This window comes from Sceloporus undulatus, chromosome 1 (genome assembly GCF_019175285.1).
Source record: "Sceloporus undulatus isolate JIND9_A2432 ecotype Alabama chromosome 1, SceUnd_v1.1, whole genome shotgun sequence".
In the NCBI taxonomy this organism is placed as follows: Eukaryota; Metazoa; Chordata; class Lepidosauria; order Squamata; family Phrynosomatidae; genus Sceloporus; species Sceloporus undulatus.
Genome location: NC_056522.1, coordinates 229,447,883 through 229,466,613, shown reverse-complemented (window position 1 = coordinate 229,466,613; position 18,731 = coordinate 229,447,883). Strand labels below are relative to the sequence as shown.

The window sequence follows — 18,731 nt, the reverse complement described above, 5'->3', positions numbered from 1 at the left end:
GCAAGACCGTTGGTTTTATTCTGTCCAGGAAATCCTCTTGCTTCCTAATATGCTGAAGTGTAGCTACTCTGGACTCCAGCTGCTGTACTTTCTCCTCCAAGAGTGTTACCAACTTGCACTTGGTGCATGTGAAGTTCTCCACATCTGTAGGCAAGAAGGCAAACATCCCACAAGTGTTGCAGGTGACTGCAGCAGTTCCATCAGTGTCCATACTGAAACAGGACTGTGGGCTTCTTCCTCAAAAAATCCTCCGGTAAACACTAACGTTAAGCTCCTGATGACCTGGCCTTTTCAGCAATCTCTGGCAGTGAGTTCAATCAACTCAGCCTCTGCTATAGTTCTCTTTGGATGGAAAAAAAATCTCTGTGGCAGGAACTGCTCTGGAAAGGCTCTGGGAGGAGTTAGATAGAGCTAGTCTGCTAGCTCCACCCCCTAGTGACTCACAGATGTGACTCACAGAGGCTCCACCCCCTCATCACACTCTCCTAAGGGTTTTTAAAAAAATCCAAACACTCACCACTCAAAAAGGCCACCCAGCTACTTCTCTCCTCCTCCTCTCTGTGGCAGGAATGTTGTGTCAAAATTTCAAAGCAATCGGTGAAGAACTTTCGGAGATTTAAGATTTGAACAAAGAAACGTTTACATTTTTATTTATATAGATTATATAGATTAGAGGGGTATGAACTCATTAAATGTTGTACAAGGAGTGGTTCAAACTGAGGATGTTGCGGTGACAAAGCAGATAGGAGAATAATATGTTTCGTGCCAGAGCTGGCAGAATTCTGATGTGCTTTTTTAAAAAAATAAAAGTACAGTGCTCCCTCGGGTTACGAAATTAATTCGTTCCGCCGCGGCGTTCGTAACCCGATGCATTTCGCAAGCCGAAAAGGGCTTTCCGTTAGCGCTGGCAAGCCGCGCGTTTGAATTTCGCGCCGAAAAAAAATTCGTAACCCGAAAAAACCTTCGTATCCCGGAACAGTTTTTTCCAATGGAACTTTTTCGTATCCCGGAAATTTCGTAACGCGATCAATTCGTATCCCGGGGTACCACTGTAAATGATTAATTACTACATTTTGAAAAACAGAAAATAAAGGTTTACATTTTCTAAAATTAGAATTATAATTCAATGAATGACTTTGAGTGATTTTTTTTTGTACTGCAGCTGTAACTAGTTGATTTTAAAAGTAACTCCCCAAAACTGAGAGCAAGAAAGAATGAGAGAGTGGGAGGGAGAACAGAACCAACATACAAAATGTGAAATATTTTAGGGCCTTCACAATTATCTGGTGTAACAAGACTCTCAAGCAAGTGCCTATGCACCTTGAAGCTGATAGCATCTCCATCAAATATGTATTTTAAAATGGATATTGGTAAATTGATATTGCAATTAAATGGGAGGTAAAGGAGGGGATTCCCCACCCAAAGCACCAGTGCATTCCAAAAGCATATTGAGAAGCATCATCCATAAACAATCTTAAAATATTTATAAAGGGTGGTCCACTGCAACTTTATTTTCCACAAAATAAATGATGTAAACCCAGGATGTGTAATAAAGGTCTTAGATTTATTAGTGGGGGAAATTGAGCAGACACTGCTAAATTATGAATGATACTGGAGCTTTCGTCTTATCCTCTAGAGAAAAAGAATACAGTGTTAGGAAAGAAACTAGATTATTAAGAACCAAGTCATGATAATAAGACCATTGCTGGTGTTACCAGTTGTAATGTCTGGCTACTATCAAATATGATTTTACAGTGATTCTAATTAGTATCAGAAGAAATTCATTCATGTTCTAAAGATGTTCTTTTCTTGCTAGTACAAAAATCTATCTAGAGAAACATAAATGAACTCAGGGTGGAAATACACTGGCTGCCTCTGGGTTATTCTGGCCCCAAACCTCTTTTGAAGTTATTCCTTTACCTGTGCATTCTGGAATGAAGCCAGGCAGTTTTGTACATTTTATCCTGATGTGCCACCGTTGGCACATGTTGCTCCCCTGACAAAGGCAGAATCAAGTGACCCAGCCTTGGTCACGTGTCTGAGCAACATGTGCTGATGGTGGCAGTGGCAGTGGTCACAGTGGGACTTTGGAGCTTATTGCATGCACATTTAACCTGAGTGCACCCTAATGGGATGCAGTCAGGACGCAGGATGCAGATGGGAATTGTGACACATAATTCGCTGCCAATTCCACTGGCCAACTACAGCCTGGCTGCATCCTAGCTCCCAGGCATGTTTTGGAGCCACTTTTCCAAGTCGGAAAGCTCCTGTTTTTGAAAAGCGGCTGCCGAAGCATACCTGAGACCCGGGATATAGCCAGACTGTAGTCAGCTGGCAGAATCGGTGGTGAATTACGTGCGAAAATTCCTGCCTGTATCCTGCATCCCAGCTGCCCTGTGTAGGCATCATGCCCTTAAACTGCCTTGGGGACTCTAAATGGAATCCACCAACTATTAAACATCAGGGTTGGGAAACTGCAATGGCTCTAGGTGTCTGGGGCTTCCTGGGGGTCATATGATCTTCCAGCAATGGTTTTTAAAAAATGAAAACAAACTTAATGGCCAGACATCTATTTCTGCTTTTGGAAATGGGTATTTTAAAGTTATGCCCAAATATTCTGAAGGCATTAGATCTTTTCTGCTCTTGGAAAGCAAGCAGGGTCAGGCCTGGTTAATATGTGAATGGGAGAAACTAAGAAATACTAAAAGTTGTAGGCTATATCTCAAAGCAAGATAATTTTAATGTTCAGCTTTTCAGGAGATCCTGCAACATATTTAAAAGTGGAATCAGGCTTCCAGGAAAGCCTACTCCATGGGAGTCTGGGGGTTTAGGTGGCTGGAAAACAGTCTTAAGGCCACTTCCAGCCTTGGGGCCATACCTTGTCTACTTCTGTTTAATATACAAATTCTACAACCTACGTAGGGATATACATCTTTTCTTCCTTTATTTCATCATGCAAGAATGAACAATTTTAGATACATCCTTCAGTTAGGTGAGCTTACAAGAGGTATTGCACATATGTTTAGCAATTTTTCATATTTTAGAACTTCTTTTATGATAACTTCGTTTATGGATGTAGGATGGATTGTAGCTTGAGAGACAATGTGCCCTGTGAAAGGGGATCATTACTACATTTCCAGCCATTCCCTCTCCCTGCCTTTCTCTTTTACACACATTATTCTGTCCCTCTCAATGAAGACAAAACGAGGCTACAAAATATAAAAAAACTTCCTTCCAAGTTGAGGAAAAGAGGACAGAAAGCAGATACCAAACATTGGAAAGTTTCTAGGTGTGTTTTTGCATACCATCCACAAACATGCACATTTTTGAAACAAATATCAAGGCTTCTTACATTTGCCATGACCCCTTACTCTTGGATAGAGTAAGACCTCTTACTTCCATTGAGTCCTCTTACCTCTCAGGATTTTGCCATCTAGTGGAGCAATAAGTCAATGGGTACAGTTTCTCAAGGTGGTAGTGTAGGGTACAACCAGGTTTTAATAAAGTGAAACAACCCATTTTAAAAACAAGGTGACTTGAACATGAGGGCCATGTATGCATAGCAGGTTTCAGATATCTAAGTTGTTGTTGTTGTTGTTGTTGTTGTTGCTGTTGTTGTTGTTGTTGTATGCCTTCAAATTGTTCATGACGTATGTCGACTCTAAGGGGTTTTCCTGGCAAAATTAGTTCAGAGAAGATTTGCCATTGCCTTCCCTGTGCCTGAAAGCATGTACCCTTCCTCACTATGGTGAAATGAGATATCTGTGGGATAAACACAATTAATGGTATAGAGCCAAGGCCTGATATTTCCCACAATGTTGGTTAAACTGCTGCCCTTGAAGAAATATAGAAAAGACTCTGTGTAGCAATATGTAGCAAAGTCTCTAGCTGCTGGAGGCCCAAGAGCAGAGAGAGATGTATATTGTGTTCTTTCAGATCATTTCTGACTTATGGTGACCCTATACAACCCTATGATGGGGTTTTCTTGGCAAAACCTGCTCGGAGGAGATTTGCTATTACTTTCTTCTAAGGCTGAGAGAGCAATTTTTCTGGCAAAGCCCAAGGTTAACTACATCATCTGACTACCTTGTGGTAGAGTTTTCTCATTCGACTGCATTGTGTCACATATACATGGACAGTAGTTCATAAGACTGCACCTCTCCATTTGCTTCCATGGAGAGATATCCCTTCTGTATCAGGAACATGATTTTGTCTTTGGTGTACATTTTTCATATAGAATGCTATATTGAAAATGCTGTACCACATGAGGCCGTGGCTCATACATTTGATTAAGACATAAATAGTCTCTTTCCTTGGCTTTAATTTTGTAGCTTAACCAGTTTGTTGGACTATTTTAATCTTGACATCTAGATGAAGAGTCAGAAAGAAGATTTTTGACATTCTGACAGAAATCTGAGGGTTCTCTGTGTGGTCCTATGATCATTCCTTCCTCACTGGTTTTTAATTTTAGCATTATTTAAATAAATTAAAAATGTTTCTCTGTGCTAAAATGGAAGGATATTTAATTTGGAATATTCTATGAATAGAGAAAAGGGCTGCTTCCCCCATCTGAAAAAAATAAATGATTAATTGTTTCTTGGGACAGAGAGCACAGCCATTGCCAGAAGGACTCTGATGCTGACAGTGCTCTACAAATATAGCTAGAAGAAGAAGAATCCACAAAGCAGGAAAAGTGACGATGTTCCCAGTTTTAAATTAACAGAAATGACAAAATCAATTAATTTTTGTAGAAAATGGTTTTGCCTGAGTTTCCCATGCTCTCTATCTCTTTTATTTTTTTATTTTTTTAAAAAAAATATGTTGAATTACAGGACATGCTCAAAGGGTAATGGTGTCCAGTCTTTCTGACACTGAATTCTTCCTTCTAGGAGGAAGAAGACATTATATGTTTGAAGCAAATAGAAATTATAAATGGACCGATTAAATGGTCTTGGCCCAGTTATTGGATATAAACATGGTTCAGTGCTGTGCACACAAGATTATGCAATGACTTTCATTTATTTATTTATATTGTGAAGAATCAAGATAAGAAGAAATGATAAGAATCAAGCCTAACCAATAAAAAAATCTTTTAGCTTGAATAAACTGCATCTGTCTGTATCCAGAAATTTGGGAAGCCCTGACAAACTATCCTGGTTCATCTTTGTCTCTCTCTATAAAGAGAATCATCAGTTGAAAGAAATAAATTTGGAAAGTGATTAATATGGATTAGGTACTATTTCCAGTTACCTGCCAAGGGACAATGGGAAGGTTGTGATTTAAGAAGTCACAATAGTAAAAACTGGGGAAAATGTAATATTTGAAGGAAAGTTTTAGAAAGGTTTTAGGATTACAGAGCAATAGTTAAAACTATGAATGTGAATGGAATTATTTATGTGATCATGTAATTGCAATTAAAGTATTGTCATAGGTTTGAACTCAGAGGTTTCTTCTTGTTAGCAGAAGGACTTTTCTGCTTACACAAGCCATTAAATATGGAAACCATTGCAGATACGTTTTGCCTTGCACAAACTATTTGTCAGCAAATAAACAATGCAAGCTCATGCTAAGTTGTATTTTGCCTCTGAAAAAAAATCTGCTTCAGATGTGGTGCAGAGTGCATGAACTAGTCTGGGGTACATACATAACCTCCAATATCTGAGTAGCATTTGTACAATCGATCATGGAACCAAAGACTGGACAAAGATACTTTACTACCTCTCACAAGGGATAACAGTGGAGCTTAGCATACAACAAAATTAAGTGACCTACCGCTCCCCATTTCAAGCCAAATTCGGGCTGCCCCCTGGCGTTATCGCATGGCGTTTGCCCCCAAAACTGCTATCTGGGTACAGCCCAGCTCTGATATTCATCCCTGAACTGACTTCGGCAACCATTTTTCAAAGTCAGAAAGTTGAAAAATGGCTGCCAAAGTGAGTTCAGGGATGAGTATTGAAGCTGGGCTGTATCTGGATATTGGTTTTGGGGGCGAAAGCCATGCCCAGGGGGCAGCTTGAATTTGGCTTGAATTCAGAAGTGGTAAGCCACTTTATTTTGCTGTGCACTAAGCTCCATGGTGTGTTTCCTGCACTCCACATACATAAATCAGCTGGATTGAACTCAATTTTAGATCAGGACATCCAGTAAGACTGCGTAGTCCACCAACTTGAGTTTGCAGTCTACTTCAGGAAGATCAGTTAAGGCTGTCTAGAATAGGATAGGATAGGATAGAATGCTTCTGTTTTTCAACAGAGTAAACTAGCTAAATAATTCAGGAGGGGGGGGGGGGAAGGAAGCTGTCACTGCTTTTTCCTGATTCCACCACCTGATATGGTAACCATATTCTGCTTCATAGCAGAGTTAGATCCATTTAGAACAACATTTTTTCCTTTCCATGGTCCATTTCATGCACAGTTCCTGAACCCAAGCCCAACTAATTCCAACATGAGCTCCTGTATATTATATGACACACTGTATAAGACTGATATTAAAGAGTTTGATAGTTTGTTAACACTGGATGTATCTACACTGTAAAAATGATGAAGTTTGGCAACATTTTAACTGCCATGATTCCATGTTACAAAATCCTGGCATTTGTGAGGCACCAGTACTCTTTGGCAGATCAGCTTTTGTAAAATTACAGACCCCAGGATTTCAAATGGTGGAGCTACAGCACTTAAAGTGGTGTCAAACTGCATTATTTCTACAGTGCAGTTGCACCCCTTATCCCATGTAGCATGCAAAGAGAGACCTTTTGGGGTGGCCTGTACCCGCCCCTTTCCCCACCGGATCAGGACCCAACAGTGGCGGGGATGAAGAGAAAGGGACCACTCGACCCCTTTCTCATTTGTGTCGCTGGCACAGCCTTGTAAATGCTGCGCCCAGTGACACAAACCTGGAAGGAGCTCCATTCCAGCGCCGTTTGGAGGCGGCACGGTTGTGACGTCCCAATGGCGGCGCCCATGTAGAATGGGCGCTGCCATTTTGTATGTACTAGGTATATACTTAGGGTTAGGACATCTGGAAAGGATGCCCTTTCCTAACCCTAGTACATACCTAGTACGTACTTTTTGCGCGTCTGGAACACGCCTGAGTGAAAGAAGTTGTAGTATAATCTTTCCTAGACGTGGTCGACTTTCTCAAATGAATGGATTCAAGGAAAGCAGACCATGTCTACAAAAGCTTATCCTACATCTTTTGCTCAAATTCAAACGTGCTACAAGATCCTTTTGCATGCTTATATTCCATACTAACACATCTAAAGGGACTATCGCACTAGCTGCCTTTTCCTATTCTCAGCATGGGGTGAGACAGGGCTGGGACCGTGTCTTATTGCACCGTTCTATGCCCAGATCATTGCCATCCCCCACTTCTCCTGTCCTTAGGTAAAAACACTTCTATTCCATAATGAGAGATGTTCCAATCATGGACAGGATTGTAACAATCTGGACACAGAGCTGTATGATAACACATAATCCCAGCCTGGTCTCAGCATGTGCCCAGATCAGGAAAAAGGCAATGTGATCATCTCCTATGTCTCTGATTCATCCCACTTTGTTCTGAGGCACCTGGATTGTGTTTGCTGGTTATGAGGGCTGAGAAGCCCTAGAAATACTTAGGCTGGATAAAATACATAAAAATATCCTTCCATCTAATCCAAAGGTAAGAGATGGGTCATTCACCAGATGGTTTACAACTGAAATGCCTCTTAGTCCTATCATATATGACCAATGGATGATAGGAGATGCAATCTAATAACATCGACCCACACTTCTATTGTATGCTCTAATCACAGATAATTTACTTAAGCAAACATTGTGATCAGCATCTGATATCTAATTTCTATTCAAGGGCTATAGTATATTCACAGACAGAACTAGAACTATTTTTCCAGTCACATGCATGGGAAAGCCTGAAGAAGCTCTGTATGTTATTCATTTCTAGGTAGGAATGGACAACTATCTTGCCCCTATGTATATTCCATGCTGTTTCCATGTAATTTGTGATCTGAAATAAGGAAGGAAGGAAGGAAGGAAGGAAAGAAGGAAAGAAGGAAGGAAGGAAAGAGGGAAGATTCTAACTGTTACCATCCTGCCCTTGGAGGGAGAAAAGGACCTGCAGGCACAGCTCCCCATGCCTAGGCTCAGAGGCAGATAAAAGGTCCTCCCTCCATCTTAATTACTGCCACCCTTGGAGGGAAAGAAGAACCAGTTTGATCCCCTTCCTCATTGCCATTCCCTTTTCCTTTTGTGTTTTGTCTTTTTAGATTGTGAATCTAAGGACAGGGAACTGTTAAATTAACTATCTGTAAACTGCTCTGAAAGCCTTTATGGCTGAAGAATGGGGTGTAAATGCTCTATACATGAATAAATTATAAGGAAACTAAATGTATGAAATTCACATTCAGGACTGGCTCTGCCATTGAGCAGAGAGGGACAGCTGCATCAGGCAACAGACTTGGGGTAATATGTAAGAAAATTGTTCTTTTATTTGTTACTTTACTCCCAGGGATATGAAGAGTTGCTTGTGAGATTTTCTGCCTCATATGGCAAAACAATTGATTTGGATATGGTTACCATATTGAAAACTGGAGAAAGCTCCTGTACTTTTAATGACTGGGTAGAAGAAGGAATCTTGTTTGTTACTTAACTGTGTGACAAACAGTACCTGGTGAATTCCCTGTCTCACACAGCCACTAAAAGCACTACAGTTCAAACATAGATTAATTTATATTTATAAGCCTAGCTGTGGTCTTCCAGAAGTTCAGGGAGGATTATAATCAAACTCTGATCTAGCAGTGCCACAAATTAAAGCTAGGACTGCGATATATACATGTCCGTGTATTTTTTACCTGTAAAGATACAAACATAGTTAAGCAGACAAAGCCATGGTGTGTGTTGCTATGTGAGTGCAATATTGCCTTCACTAATAATTTTGCAGATAACAGTCTCAAAGGTTTCCTTACCCAACTACTCAGCACTCACTGTCAAAACTGACATATAATCTCTTCTCTCTCCCTGTCTCTGTGTGAAAATCTTATATTCTTCATAACAAAATACAATGCTTTCTGTGCCTGGAAATGTGATATACCTAAAATACAAGTGCTGCTCCAATGAAAGGCATTTGGATTTTCAGCAGTCTGTAATAATTAAGCATGTACCTCTCAGTTTTTAGGGTCTTGGAAGAGGTCTAAAAGCAACACACATAAACACAGGTGTGTGTGTGTGCACACGTACAACCTACACAGTTTTTTTTGAGGGGTTTTTTTTTTTGAGGGAGGGGGCTTTGGGATATAAAAGACGATTTGTCACTCTGATTGCATGTGGAATATACCATATTCCACAAGATGGCAGTAACTTCCTTCTTTTGAAAATGAATTTAACTTTCTTTTAACCTTGTTCTAAATAAAGTATTTCATGAGTAGAATTTCTTCTAAACAAAGATTACATTTTCCTTCTATAGCTAAGTTGTTCAGAATGTTATTTTAAACAAGGCCTCAAGAAGATATGGCATAATCTTTTTGTTTTTAAAACTGCACCACTAGTATTTTCCTTGTTTCCTTGTCTTATATTCAGTATAAGCTTCTTTTTAAAAATTATATACAGTATAAGATTGTCATTGTCACTGGATTTTCATACAGTCATCAAAATACTAATTGACCTTGTGTTCCTGTCTTCAGATTGTTATAACTGTTATAATTCTTTCTCTTATGTCATGCAATTTAATTTTCTTTCCTTCTTAATTTTGAAATCACTGTAGAATATTACGAGTATCTGAGAACTGCCTAGAGAGATATATAAAATCGTGTGTGTGTGTGTGTGTGTGTGTGGCATCAGCTCATGAATACCTTGGATTGTTGGTAATGTAAAAGCCTTTTATAAATATTGCATGATATGACCATGGAATCAGTTTACAAAGACCTATTTGCATGAAGTGTGCTTTTAATTCTTTCAGTGAAATGTCTTACGGATAATGTGAAATATATTCACAGAGAAAAGACTAAATTGTATTATGTCTGCAGTCATCAAATGATTTATTCTGAAGCAGCTCTTCAAATTTAAGCAGAACACTGCCAAGCCAATTCATGTATACTATTTCTGACCTGGGTCTTACAGCCTCAAAATGCACTTGTGGTGTGAGTATTTGCAGAAACAGAACAGTTGGTTTTATGCAGTGAAAGATGGCGTAAAGAAGAGGAGTCTAAGGCTCTGCCATGCAAAGGCCTTGCTGTGTCACTACATTGCAGTCTCCAGTGTCCTTGGTTCAACCTCCAACTTCATTTCTAAACCAAATACCTCAAGATGTTCTATATTCTGCAGTTTCGGCATTTGGTTTTAAACCTCAAATCCTAAATGTGCTCAGAAGTACTTTTTGGAGAAGTAAATATGAGTTAGAAACCTACATATTTTGAAGACACCACATCCCTTCCAGTCTTGGAAATTAAGTAGTGTCAGACCTAGTTAGTAATTGGATGGATGACTTACAGGGAACACCAAGTGCTGTAGACTATGGTCCAAAACATACAGCAGAAATAATCCAGTTTCAGACTGCTTTAATTGCCCTGGTTCAATGCTAGGGAATTCAGGGAGCTGTAGTTTTGTGAGACATTGAGCCTTCTCTGTCAGAGAGAGAGCTCTGGTGCCACAATCAGCTACAGTTCCCAGGATTCCCTAGCACTGAGGCAGGGCAGTTAAAGCAATCTCGAACTGGACTATTTCTGCAGTGTGTTTTAATAATAATAATAATTTGTTTTATTTTGGACCTATGGCTGCATCTGAACTGTATACTTAATGCAGTTTGACACTGCTTTAACTGCCATGGCTGTATCTTATGGAATCTTGAGATTTGTGGCTTGTTGTGGCACCAGCGCTCTCTGAAAGAGAAAGGTAAATGTTTCACACAACTACAATTCCCAGAATTCCATTGTATTGAGCCATGACAATTAAAGTGGTGTCAAACTGAATTATTTCTGCAGTGTGGATGCAACCCATATGTCCAAGGAAAGAAAAGGCAAAACCACCTCTGAATATTCCTTGCTGAAGAAAACCCCATGAAATTCCCATGGTTGATACAAGTCAACAGGCAGCTTGAAAAGACATGTATACACATAGGTAAGTTAGCACTTAGTGAACATCTCTAAAACATTTTATTTATTATTCTAAAATAAAATATTTCATAATCTTTTAAAATTTTTGATTACTTTTTCAGAAGAAAGAATCAAAAGAAAAAAAATCCTGTTAGGGGCGAGAGGAAAATACATCCTCTTCCCAACTAGCCTCATCATGGGATTGGATGAAGAAAGAGGACACTGTAAGACATACCAGCATTCTTCTATGGGTAAGCTTTCTTCCATGGCTAAGCTTTCTTTCAGAGTATTGTGTCCACTATTTTCAGACTTCTTAATGGAGTGCCCCTGCATATAAAGAATGCCAGGATTTTCAGCTTGTGTTTATTTATGTGAATCCACAGAGACTGTTGTTGTTGTGTGACTTCAAATTATTTCTGACTTATGGTGACATTATCTTAGGATTTTCTTGGCCAAGGAGGGGGTTAGCTTTTGCCTTCTACTGAAGCTGTGAGACTGTGTCTTGCCCAAGGTCACCCAGTGTGTTTCCAGGGCTTAGTGGGGACTCAAACTCTGGTCTCCAGATGCTCAAACTACTACACCATGCTGGCTTGCTGACACATTATTAAAGCCAGCACAGTTTACAACATGGGAAAGATGTACTAATCCACCCGCTTTATAAAAATATAGATATCACACATGGCTGGTTTAAGACATTTTGCTTCCTCAGGTAGAGAGCAAATAGCAGCGTCTGACCCGCCCAAGTCATCGTGCAGAGTGCCTAATGTCAGCCAAATTATTTTGGCATATGAGAGGAACAGTCCCATAAATACCTCTTTCCATCTCTGGCAGAAAAAGCACAATGATAAACAAATTAAACAGCTAACAATTTGCTGCTCATGGAAGAGTAGCAAATTGTTAGCTGCCTTTCATGACACTCAGTATCTATTCTCTTGAAGTTGCTGCCTTGCTCTGCCCAACAGTAGGGTTGGTCCTGACACCCACATCCCTTTCTTCCAGTTTAGCATTGTGTACAAAATTGTCAGAGGAGGAATCTCCTGTGTAGGGGCTGCTGCTCCCTTGGCCTTATCTAATCATGCATTTTCCAAAAGCGCCTATTTCACTTAACCTGGCAAGGGTTGAAATTATTTTTAATAGCTTTCAAAGCATGGTACATTTTTATTTGTCTTCTGCTTTTTAAAAAAAACCCACTGCATTTTTAATGTCAGATTTGACGCTTCAAATGCATTTGAATTATTATAAAACGGGGAACTGCTGAAGGAGTGAAGGAATGAAAACTTGGTTCAAAAACAATTTCATGAAGGTTGACAGCTATGTAAAAATCTTATTAATTTGTCTTGCAGTCAGTGCTGGGGATTCAGAAAAGAAGAAATGTAGAAAGGTGTGCCGCTGAGAGACTTTTAGAAAAAAAAGCTTGATGTGTGACTGTAGATATTTATGAAAGGCATGGCTTCTGGCCTCTTGTTATGTATTGTTTACACACAACTAGGTAGGAAATTCTTCTTGATTTGCAAAATGAATTCCAGTCAGAGGTAGGCTAAAAGCTTCATTCATTCAGATTAAAGCTTCCTGAAACTATCACGTTTGCAACCATTTGTTACACTTTAAGCAGCAGTGCATAAATGCCTTTGCTGTTGGTATACAATTTAATCCCTGCTGACAGCAGCTCCATTTTTGAAAGTTTGAAGCGCATCACTTTTATTCCCCTTTTCAAAACATATCTGTAAGTCACCAAGCCTTGCTGATTATTCTGTCCCACTGGGTTCTAGTGGCAGGAGGCCAGCAGGATCTTATTCCTGTCTCAGATGAGTTGTTGGCATGAACTGGTCTTTCCATTCTAATGTTAGCAGTATGCGGTAGCACTATGTGTAGTGGCTAATGAATATATATTTGAGTTTCTTTGGGCCATTACTATTTGTATTTGCTGTTGCAATCTTTCTTATTCAGTATCTCATAAGGAAGGTTAGCAGTCAGTCATCACCTCCCAGCTTTCCCACATCTCAAGGTCATCTAGAAGTACATACATTACAAGAAAGGACATTCCAAGTAAAGGTGAGGGAAGACCTTTCTGAAAGTAAGAGCTGCTTGACAGTGGAATAGTGAAGAAGGCACATTCATTTCAAGTTTTTAATAAGAAGATGGCAGGTTTGGACTTAGGATCTTTTGCATCTCTCGTTATTGTTGTTGTATGCCTTCATGTCATTTCCAATTTATGGCGGCTTTAAGGTTTTTCTTGGCAAGTTTTTTCAGGGGAGGGGGCAGCTGTCATTGCCATCCTCTAAGCTGAGAAAGTGTGTCTTGTCCAAGGTCACCCGGTGGGTTTCCATGGCCAAGCTGGGATTCAAACACTGGTCTCCCAGTGTCCTAGTCCAATGCTCAAACCATTTCTATTATCATTTTTTTAAAAAAAACAAAACCCTAGACTACTAGTAATCCCATTGTACTTCTGAAAGCTTAGTCCTTTATGGTTTGTGACTCATGAAGAACATGCATGGACACAACAGTTCAAACACATTGCTTTCACATTAGGAAAGGTATGATAGAGGAGAAGGGGCTTGCTTCCTTCCTCCTCTCCTTCTCCCACACGGAGTAACCAATCCATGCTTAGTTAATGCCTGAAGAAGGCTAGTACTAATAATCTGCCCTTCTGTGATAAATGGGAGTCCCTCTATTTATCGGAGGATTTTTTCCCAGACAACAAAGGGTTGAATGTTGGGGGGAGGTACATGTTAATGAGGGTTTATATCACAGCTGATGAGATGGTGACTGACCAATGAGATGGGTGAACTGGGAAAGAAGTGCAAACCCTCAAGATGGTTCTGAGAGAGAGACTTTAAAAGGCTGGATGCAACATGAGGCTTTTGTCTGAGTCTGCCTTTGTCTGCCTTTTGGGACTGTCTGCCCTGAAGCAGACCATAAGGAGCTGTAGAGCTGGACAATGGAGTCCAGGCTCCCAGCTATTCAGAAACATCAAGAACTACAAAGCCCATCTGAGCTGTAAATAGGATTAGGAACATGATCTAGTCAGTTGTGTTAGAGCAGGGGTAGGCAACCTGCGGCCCACGGGCCGAATGCGGCCCGGCAAGGCCTTGGGACCGGCCCCAGCCCAGTTCTGCCGCCGATTGCCACCAGGGCCTTTGGCGTCTCACGCGAGGGGCATGGTGGGGCAACTGTCTATAGAAGCCTCAGAAACATGCATTTATCTAAACATTTTTTAAAAAATCAGCAAAATTTTTTGCATGTCCTCCATTTTTTATTTAAAAAGTGCCCTCCATTTGAAAATTTTGTCCTACATTTCTCCCGGTTTATTTATTTATTTATTTTTTAAAAAAATTATTTAATTATTTTTTTTTGGCTTCGGCCCCCCAGTTGTATGAGGGACAGCAACCCGGCCCCCGGCTCAAAAGGGTTGCCTACCCCTGTGTTAGAGTTTTGTTTTATTTTACTGGCTTGGCTGAAATGACTGTATTCTGTAACTTACAGTACCTTTCTTTGTGCCTGTGGGACAAGTGGGCTTGCATGTAATGATATCTTTTCCTCTAGAACCCCTTAGTTAGAATAAAGCTTTTCTTTATAGTACCTCTCCTCTCTTTCACTCCTCTTTCACATGTCTTAGTTTGGCTAGTTGTTTCCTAAATTGGAAAGGGAAAGTATTTGTGGAATTACTTAGCAAAGTCTTGGTGTGTTGCTAAGGGGAAGGATAAGGACATCCACCTGGTGTTGCATTGGAAGACATAAATATTCCTAGAGAGAACATATTAATAAAATCTGTGAATAATCAAATCCACAAAAGTCAAAACCGCAAATGCGGAGGGACGAGTATATGTGCTGGCAGCAAAAGGACAGGAGAATACTATTGCTGTTCTGCTCTGATTTTAAGCTTCCCTGTTGCATCTGGCCACCCACTCTTGGGAAGAGAGTGCTGGGTTTGATACAGATCACTGTGGCCTTCAACAGACTGACTTAAAGAGATGGCCTCATGGCAGAGTGGGGGCATGGCGTCTGGATGCCGGCCACCCGCACACCACCCCCATGCTGCCCACCTGACCAGACAGTGGGTGGCATCATGCTGCATCTTCAGCACAATATTTAGATGTTCTGTGCTGAAGAAGCAGTGAAAAGGTACCACAGTGCCAGCTAGGGCACACTTTCTGCAGTGCAAAAAGGCCAGATCGAGGCTGCAGCATGCAGGTGCACCACTCCCACCCCCTTGCTAGTAAACACATTCCAGGTATCTCTTTTTCTTTGCTCTCACAAGTGGAGAAAGTCAATAAAGGATGAATGTCTGCTGTCCAACCAGTATCTTGATAGCCAGCGTGCTTTGGATTGTCTTCTTCCAATTATCATGGAAGATAATTGGTTCATTGCCCTTTCTACAGGGAGGGGAGAACATTGTGAATCCAAGTTGTTCTCTGCTATGTCAGTGACCTAGTAGTGGCTTTCTAAGGATATTAAAAATAATATTTATAAAGTACAGGAAATATTCAAAGAAATTTAGCTGGTTTTATGGACTTCATCTGCATCCCATTCTTTTCATGGATGGTGGATGTAAATAGTATGATAGTCACTGCAGCATGACTAGTCTTTGAAGTGGATATAAGTGATGAAAGGCAGAATGCACTTTCCATGAACATGCCAATTTATAGCATCCCAACTCTGTTCCAGCTTTTTTGTTTTGAAAGCACAAACCTATCTTCCTCTCAGAGTCAACCCCCTCTCCCAGATTAGTTAAACTGTAAATATTCTTCTCAGATATCTTATTCTAGTTGGTTTGTTTGGTTCCTGCTCCCTGTATATCTTCAGCAACCTTTCAAAGAAACCACTGGTAATGACTTTGAACATGTACCATAAAGAGTCCCTTTTGTAGGAGCTTTTATAATGTATCACATCATGAATTACTTTCTAAAATCTGATTTTTCAAGCTCTGTTTTCTCTTTCCCATTGTCTGCTACGTAACTACACTGCCTAAATGGCTTTTTTTAGAAGAGGATCAGTATGTCCCTCACTAATGTGACAATCCGGGATGACATTAGATTTGTCTGAGCATACTGTATAGTTTCAATTGTGTTGCCCAGCACCACTAATAATGTACTCCATTGCATTGCACTATGAATTTTTTTTAAAAAATGGTTGCTGCCAGTTGGGACCAAGCAGCTGATCGTCTCCTAGCATACAGATGATACTAGTAAACCCATTTGGTGCAGTGGCATTTGATTGATGACAGTCCTGTAGAAGATGCCATGCCACCACAGAGAAAGTAACCATAGTGCTGATCAGTTCTGCATCACTGGTGAATCCCTGAAGCTTCAGAAGTGTGCTAGGCAGTGATGCACAACTGCTGATCACTGGACGGACTAAGTATAGGTGAGATCACTCAGTCTAGAGGGTTGCACTTTCAATCAAAGTTAAAGAATCTGGGTTCCATTTCACTCAAATTCCTGGAAAGTAGAGATTTAAGAATTCAAGAAATTATGAGAGGATCTTGAATGGATTCATATAATACACTGGTGCCTCGGGTTACGAAATTAATTCGTTCCGCCATTCCTTTCGTAACCCGAAAATTTCGTAACCCAAAAAGGCTTTCCGTTAGCACTGGAAAGCCTATAGCTGCACTTTGCAGCATTTGAATTTCGTGCCGAAATGAATTTCGTAACCCGAAAAATATTTCGTAACCCGAAACAGTTTTTGCCAATCCAACTTTTTCGTATCCCGGAAATTTCGTAACCCGATCATTTCGTATCCCGAGGCACCAGTGTACTGGTAAATCCAGTCCTCATATGGCATATGAATAGAAGCATCTGATCCCTATGCTACACAAATTGTAAAGTGGATGGTTCATTCAAACGCCTATTTATATGGAGGTGCTGCTCCAGCTTATTTCTTTCCTGGTTTGAAATAAAAAAACATGGAGTGCCCTCGTCATCTTTTCAATTTTTTTATTTTTTTTTTTTGAAGTGAAGAGAAGAATGCCACCTGTTCTACCTTGTTAGGAAGAGTGACATTGCTAGTCACAAGTGAGTTGTTATATAGATGTGATGACTAGTGTGGTGTAGCAGTTTGAGTGTTACTCTAGAGCTCCAGGAGACCACGTTTGGATCCCACTTGAGTCATGAAACCCCACTGGGTGGACTTGGATGAGTCATTCTCTCTCAGCCTAAGAGGATGACAGTAGCAAACCTCCTCTGAATAAATCTTGCCGTGAAATCTCCACAATAGGATTGCCAAAAATTGGAATTGAAGGGACATAATAACAGCAGCAGTAACAAGAATGACAACTACAACTATGACTACAACAGTAGTAAATAGTCCTTGCCATAAGAAAGTACAGCTCTTCATAGCATTTCAGTTACTCTTTTATGTTGTTCATTCCAATAACTTTTCAGATACACAATTTTCTCCTCAATGTGTAATACATAGGAAAGGACAAGGCTTCCAAGTGAAAGAACAGCTGCGAGGTTCAAACTTAATATCCAACTTTATGGATACAGAATCTATCCTTGGTGTCACATTTAAGCCACACCATTGCCAAAACACACAGCTAGCTGATCAGGGTGACAAGGAAATGTCAACCCTGGAGTGAACAGCAGTTTACTAGAAATGTGGTGTGAATAAATAGGTGCCTCAGACAGATGAACAGCAGTGATGGAGAGAACAGAGGTGAGATTGGAATTTGGAGGTAGTAGCTGGCACCTTGACAGCAGATGGGGAGAGATGCATTTAAATCCTTTATTTGCAGTACTGTCTGAGGCTATTCTGTCTACTATATTCTCTGAGACTGTTCCAGTACTTGATTTTCAAAAGCAAATGCTCCCTAACAGCCTTGATAAGAGGAAATAAATAACCCCCCAGTCCTATTTTCAGAGGCATGTATGCTGGCCTCCATATCTACAAGGCAGCCTTTTCTGTGACTCTTATGGCCTAGATCCAGTTGTTATGGCCTAGATCCAGAGTAAAAAGAGTGATTAAATCAATGAAATCTTGGTAAGTCAACACTTATGTAACTAATAGGTGGAACAGACCATCATGAAGGGGTGTCTACAAGCTGCCCCTGAGAAAGATGGATCAGGGCTGCAGCAACTGCACACCACAGCCCCAATCTACCTTCTTGCTTGCCCAAAAAGAAGCGGCAAAATGCCACTCCTTTTTGCACTGGCAAAAAGCTGGATTTTCCTGTAATGCCATGGCTTTATAGTGCTCCTGCAGCATGTAAATGCCATGCCACTGGAGTGCCTGAAAGCTGGCCCACATCTTGGGGGCATGCATCATCTTGAAGCCGGCTTTTCATGCTGCTATCTACTGGCTGTAAATTCCATTGATTCCTTGGTTCTGTTCTAGAACCAATTCTTAGTTGAGGCAAACATTTGGATTTAGGCCTTTATGTTTAATTGAATATGTTATATTTTTTGCAGCTGTACCATCTATATAATTAGACTAACAGGTAAATCAAAATTTTAATGGAAAGTTGTTCTGAGACATTAGACCCTTTGTACAGCAAAGACCCTGGTGGTTGTCGTGCATTTCAGTGCATTATAGATGGTGGAAAGAACATTTCACTTTCATACATCATATGTACAACTATGTGACAGAGCAGCTGGTGTCAGGAATGGAGAAGACCCCACATCCTCACTGCAAGAGACTCTTCAAG

The 18,731-nt window shown here is 40.4% G+C and overlaps 1 long non-coding RNA gene across 2 annotated transcripts in view; it reads left to right on the top strand.

The window, feature by feature from the left end:
- The window catches only part of LOC121919646, a 92,704-nt gene that overhangs the window by 54,939 nt on the left and 19,034 nt on the right, over positions 1-18,731 (top strand). For both annotated transcript variants that reach the window (XR_006101539.1, XR_006101540.1), the window contains one exon: positions 11,209-11,337. This is a non-coding gene — a long non-coding RNA (uncharacterized LOC121919646). The remainder of the gene's footprint in view (positions 1-11,208; positions 11,338-18,731) is intronic.